Here is a 5,983-nt window from a genome sequence, read left to right as displayed (position 1 = left end):
CCCAGGACCTACCTGGAGTCTGGCATCCCTAATTACTGGGGATCACGGGATAAAAGCCATGTGGTAGGGGAACTGTAGTAAGGGAGGGGAATTAGTTGCGTTTCTGTCAAAAAAAACCCTGAATGGATCCAGCTCCACATATCACTGTTGATTATAGCTTCTTACCCAGCGATACTTCTCTCAATCCCGGTTGCTCTTGCCCAGTTTTTAATTCTCGTTCTAATCTCAGTTTTTAACTCTCGTTCTAATCTCATTTTGTGGTCACTTTCCCATACTCCATTTTCTTTTTAGATGTTCTTCTGAAGTGCTGCTTTATATCTTAAGAACATACAGTTATCGACCATTGCTTTATTTTTAAAGCACTTTTTGGTTGCTTTCAGAAAAACTCGTTTATCTTTGAACACCATTCCCCTGCGGCTCTCCCCCCCCCTTTTTTTGTGGCCATTATTCGTCCCACTTCCCCCATCCTGATGCTCATAATGGCAGGGTTGTTTTTGTTCCTTCATCTCTTTGACGATTTCAAATAATGCCCCATCCTTCATCTCAGTCTTTAATCTCTTGACATCCGTGCAATTCATCTTTTCTCTCCTGTTAATCTTTTGCCTTGCTGTTATTGATTGGCCTTGAGGACTCTGCAATATTTTCCACTCTCGGATAGGATTTCTTCTTTACCTCCTCAGTCTTCAGGCTCAATCTTGAGAACCTTAATGGTCATGTTGGTTGTTCTGATTTGTCTACGTATCCTTCTTGTTTGGGTCTTTTTGTCCATTCCTCCGTATCAACTTGGTTACATATTTTATATTATTATATGCTTCCTGTGTGTAACTCTTGTTCTTGTTGTTCAATCGCACAGTTGAGTCCAACTCTTTGCAACCCCATGGACCAGATCACACCAGGCCTTCCTGTCTTCCGCTGTCCCCTGAAGTTTGCTCAATTTCATGCTCGTTGCATCGATGACACTGTCTAACCATCTCATTCTTTGCCGTCCCCGTCTTCTGTTACCTTCAATCTTTCCCAGCATCAGGGTCTTCTCCAGTGAGTGCTCCCTTCTCATTGGGTGGCCAAAGTATTGGAGCTTCAGTTTCATTATCTGGCCTTCCAGGGAACAGTCAGGGTTGATTTCTTTTAGGATTGACTGATTTGATCTTCTTGCAGTCCAAGGGACTCTCAAGAGTCTTCTCCAGCACCATAGTTCAAAAGAATCAATTCTTCGGCGCTCAGCCTTCCTTATAGTCCAACTCTTGCAGCCATATATGACTACTGGGAATACCATTGCTTTGACCATGCGGACTTTTGTTGGCAGGGTGATGTCTCTACTTTTTATCATGCTGTTTAGGTTCGCCCTGTTTAGGTAACTCTGCCATACGATAAATAATACCGTCCGTTCCTCCTACCCACAGTGGAAGGAACATTCTACATCTTCCTCTTAATTCCAACTGCTTTTTATATTTATGCATGTATATATTTCTTGCCTGGTAAGATCCTCTTCCCAAGATCTGCTGTCTGTGCTATTGCATTGCAGAGGGGCAAGTGGCAATCAGAGACAGTGGTTTTTTCAGTGGTGGCACCTTACCTTTGAAACACCCTACCCTTGGGGCTCACCTAATGCCTACCTAGGGTTGCCAGCTCCACGTTGGGAAATACCTGGAGAATTGGGGGTGGAGCCTAAGGAGGGCGGGGTTTGGGGAGGGTATGGGGTAAAATGTCATAGAGTTGACCTTTCAAAGCAGCTATCTTCTATAAGTGAACTAGGATTGCCAGGTGAGGCCGACAGCGGGTGGGGGACTTACCAGGAAGCTCCAGAAGAGGAGAGGGAGGCTCTGAGAGAGGGAACTCTGAAGTGAGCTCCAGGTGTGCTGCCGTCGCATTTAAAGGGACTGTGTTCCTTTTAAACGCTTTCCCTCCATTGGAAATAATGGAGGATGGGGGCACCTTCTTTGTGGGCTCATAGAATTGGACCCCCTGGTCCAATCTTTTTGAAACTTGAGGATTTTTTGGGGGAGTGGCACCAGCAGCTATGCAGAAAATTTGGTGCTTCTACCTCAAAAAACAGGCCCTACAGAGTCCCAGATACCCATGGATCAATTTCTCCATTATACCCTATGGGGACTGGTCTCCATAGGGTATAATGGGGTGCCCAGCAGCTATTCCGCCCCCCCTTTATGATAGCCCTGAAGGGGCTCCAAACTAGGGGGTCCCCTGCCCCCAACTGGGGATTGGCAACCCTAAGGTGAACTGACCTCTGTCACCCAGTGATCAGATGTAATCTCAGATCTCCAGCCACCATCTGGATGTTGGCAACCTGATGTCTACCAGACTGTCTTTTAAGCACCAGGCCAACCCTAACCCAAGCTTTTAACTAGAATGAGTGTTATATTTTTAGGTGTTCCATGGTCTGCTTCTAGCAGTGTTGCTTTTCACCCAAGCTTTTAACTAGAATGTTATATTTTTAGGTGTTCCATGGTCTGCTTCTAGCTTGAGGAGTGTTTTATGCTCTTTTTACAAAATGGCTTGTTTTTGTGTCTTATCTCATTGCAGTTAGTTCTTACTCTATTAACCTGATTGAGACATTGGTTTGTCCACTGCAGATTCTATGTACAGGCACACTTGGATTTATTGGAACCTGTGTTGGCTGATAAACTGTTCTCCGAGCGGAAGACTCTCAGGAAATCTTACTGGCAGGGGTTGACCAAAGAACAATTGTATCTGTAGTGAAATTTCTGTGTTCGGCAATAAAAATATGGACTGAGATAACATTCAGTGCATAATTTACTCAGATTCTAACCTTTTAACTGTTAGATGTATCAGGACAAGTAATGGATGGAGAGATTTTATGTAGATAATTAATTTTATATGAGTTTTTATCTGTCTTTATTTATTTATTTATACGTTCAATTTATAGACTGCTCTGACCCGAAGAGTTAAACATGAAATCGTTACAGACACACAGAGTTAAACATGAAATCGTTACAGACCTCCTGATGGCACCTGGTATTTTTGGGCCACTGTGTGACAGAGTGTTGGACTGGATGGGCCATTGGCCTGATCCAACATTGGCTTCTCTTATGTTCTTATATTCTTTCCTTTCTTATTCTTTTGCTTGTCTTACCATTTTACCGAGAGAGAAGTGAACACAATCTCATGGGGGGGGGGATTGATATTTGAAAAATTAGTCTAGGCTCTGAATGATATTCCTGATATCATTTCCACACACCAGGCACTGAGGTTCAGATCCTACTGTGGCATTCACATCACAAATTGTTCTTTTTTTGTCATATACTGCATTTTGTGCGAATTACTAACAGCCCAGCAGGCAGCCGTGAAGATCCCATTCATGGCAAGAAAGAACATATACATTAGAGACCTTGACTATTATTTCTGTTGAATTTACCTGTTGGCACTAGAAACTACTTACATTTGTGCATGCAGTGAGAGAGATATCAGTCACATGAAGAAAGTGGCGTGCTATATATTGCATTTTACTTTCCATGTGGAATGGAGTTGCACAAATCGCTTTCTCTCAGAGAAATCATTGGACAATAATTTTAGAGAGCTAGAAAACTACCAGAAAAACATCTACTTCTGCTTCATTGACTGTGCTAAAGCCTTTGACTGTGTGGATCACAACAAACTATGGCAGGTCCTTAAAGAGATGGGAGTACCAGACCACCTCACATGTCTCTTGAGAAACCTGTATAAGTGTCAAGAAGCGACAGTTAGAACCGGATATGGAACAACTGATTGGTTTAGCATAGGAAAAGGAGTACAACAAGGATGTATATTGTCACCTTGCTTATTTAATATATATGCAGAGTACATCATGCGAAATGCTGGCCTGGATGAATCACAAGCGGGAATTAAGATTGCTGGGGAAAAGATCAACAACCTCAGACATGCAGATGATACCACTCTAATGGCAGAAAGTGAAAAAGACCTTAAGAGCCTCTTGCTCAGTGTAAAAGAGGAGAGCGCAAAAGTGGGCTTGAAGCTCACCATAAAAAAAAACTAATATCATGGCATCCGGCCCCATCACTCCTTGGCAAATAGAAGGGGAAGTCATGGAAGCAGTGACAGACTTCACGTTCCTGGGATCCCAGATCACCGCAGACTGTGACAGCAGCCATGAAATTAAAAGACGCCTGCTCCTTGGGAGGAAAGCGATGGCGAACCTAGATAGCATAATAAAAAGTAGAGACATCACCCTGCCAACAAAAGCCTGTATGGTCAAAGCAATGGTATGAGAAGTTGATCGTCGAGCTGAAATAAACCTGAGTTTTGCTGAATCACTCTCTGGCTATTTTGTTAAGCACGGACTTAACAGCCACCCAATGAGAAGGGAGCACTCACTGGAGAAGACCCTGAGGCTGGGAAAGATGGAAGGTCAAAGAAGACGGGGTCAGCAAAGGATGAGATGGTTAGACAGTGTTATTGATGCATCGAACATGAAATTAAGCAAACTCCAGAGGAAGGCAGAGGACACGAGCGCCTGGTGTGATGTGGTCCATGGGGTTGTGAAGAGTCGGACTCGACTGTGCGACTGAACAACAAAAAAGAAAACTGCTGGGTAGTAATTCCAGTGCATATTGTCACTGCCCTGCCCAGAATCAATGAAGGATAAAGGAAGAAATAATGAAGGATAAAAGAAGAAATAAACATTGTTTTCTATGTACAGCTGAATTATCCCTGCGCTTTTATTTTTTTTACCTTGTCAGTATAGTGCGCTGGTTAAAGTGTAGGACTAAGGAACTGGGAGACCAAGGTTCAAATCCTCACTTGGGCCAATCACACCCTCTCAGCCTACCCTACCTCACAGGGTTGTTGTAATGATAGAACAAGAGGTGATGAGGATGACGTAAACTGCTTTGAGAAGAAAAGGCTAGGTATAAATGAAGTAAATAAATAACAATGGAAAACCGTTTTATGCAAATAGATGTCAGATTAAGGGTAAGATCATTGTTCATGTGAAATATTTGATATTATAAATAGTTAGATTCGAGACTGGAATTTAGCTATTCTACTGTGGACCGACATGGCTGGCTACCCTCTCAAACTATCTTCATGGAACTTATCTTATAAACAATCCTTGGATCAATGGATGACAAAGAGGTTGACAAGCGCTTTCACACACACAGTAAAATAACGCACTTTGAATCCACTTTGCCACTGGATTGTACTGTTTGAGATGGCAAAATCCACCCGCAAACGGTTGCTGAAGTCGACTGAAACTGTATTATTCAGCATGTGTGAAAGCACCCAAGAAGGTTGACAAGAGAGCATATTTGGCTGATTATGGGGCTGCCCCGAGAAACAGGATGAATTATACTTGAATCTACCCCCAGACTTCGCTGGGGGTGATCCAAAGAGGCCCTGAAGTTCACCCGCTATCCCCAGTAATGCTCTGCTTTTGAAAAATTCACTCCATACATTCTCGCTTCTATTCCTGTAGGGTAGAATCAGTGGCGTGTGTGTGTATGTGTGTGTATGCGTATGTTGGGGGATTGTTGGCAAAATGATACCCAGGAAGGGGGAGGAGAAATGTGCGCAAGTGGAAAGCAAATAGCACGGAGGTGGGGGGGGAGAATGAAAACTGCCGCCAAGAGCTAGATACTGATGTCAGCGGCTCCCTCCGAGCTTGGGAACCAGACACTCTTCTTGCTCCTGTCGGACCAAGATCTAGCCATTCTCACTGTGTAGAGGTGAGTGAGTCGCTCTCCTTCCACCTGCGCTTAGGGGGCCACATGGGGGTAAAGGGGAACTCTCTGCACCTCCCAAGAGCGGAGTGTGCACGTCCTAGGCCAGCTAGTGTCTCAGAATGAGTGACAGCAGCAACAGGGAGAAGGGGGGGGGGTTGAAAGGTGAGGGAAGAATCCTCTTTCCACACATTGCAAATAAACAGCCATCTATTCTACAAAGGGCCGGGGGTGGAGACAGAATGTTCACCACTGGTAATGCAATCGAGCCGTAGGGGCTAGGAGGAAGGCGA

The 5,983-nt window shown here is 44.1% G+C and overlaps 1 protein-coding gene across 1 annotated transcript in view; it reads left to right on the top strand.

Moving 5' to 3' along the window:
* Positions 1 to 5,687: 5,687 nt before the first annotated feature.
* The window catches only part of BOLL (boule homolog, RNA binding protein), a 42,023-nt gene continuing 41,727 nt past the window's right edge, over positions 5,688 to 5,983 (top strand). Inside the window, exon 1 of the mRNA XM_015416036.1 lies at positions 5,688 to 5,696. The gene's annotated coding sequence lies outside the window, so the exon portion shown is untranslated. The remainder of the gene's footprint in view (positions 5,697 to 5,983) is intronic.

The sequence above is a fragment of the Gekko japonicus genome, unplaced genomic scaffold (genome assembly GCF_001447785.1).
Source record: "Gekko japonicus isolate JY-2015 unplaced genomic scaffold, Gekko_japonicus_V1.1 scaffold2436, whole genome shotgun sequence".
Taxonomy (NCBI): domain Eukaryota; kingdom Metazoa; phylum Chordata; class Lepidosauria; order Squamata; family Gekkonidae; genus Gekko; species Gekko japonicus.
This window is presented reverse-complemented; position numbering and strand designations above follow the sequence as displayed.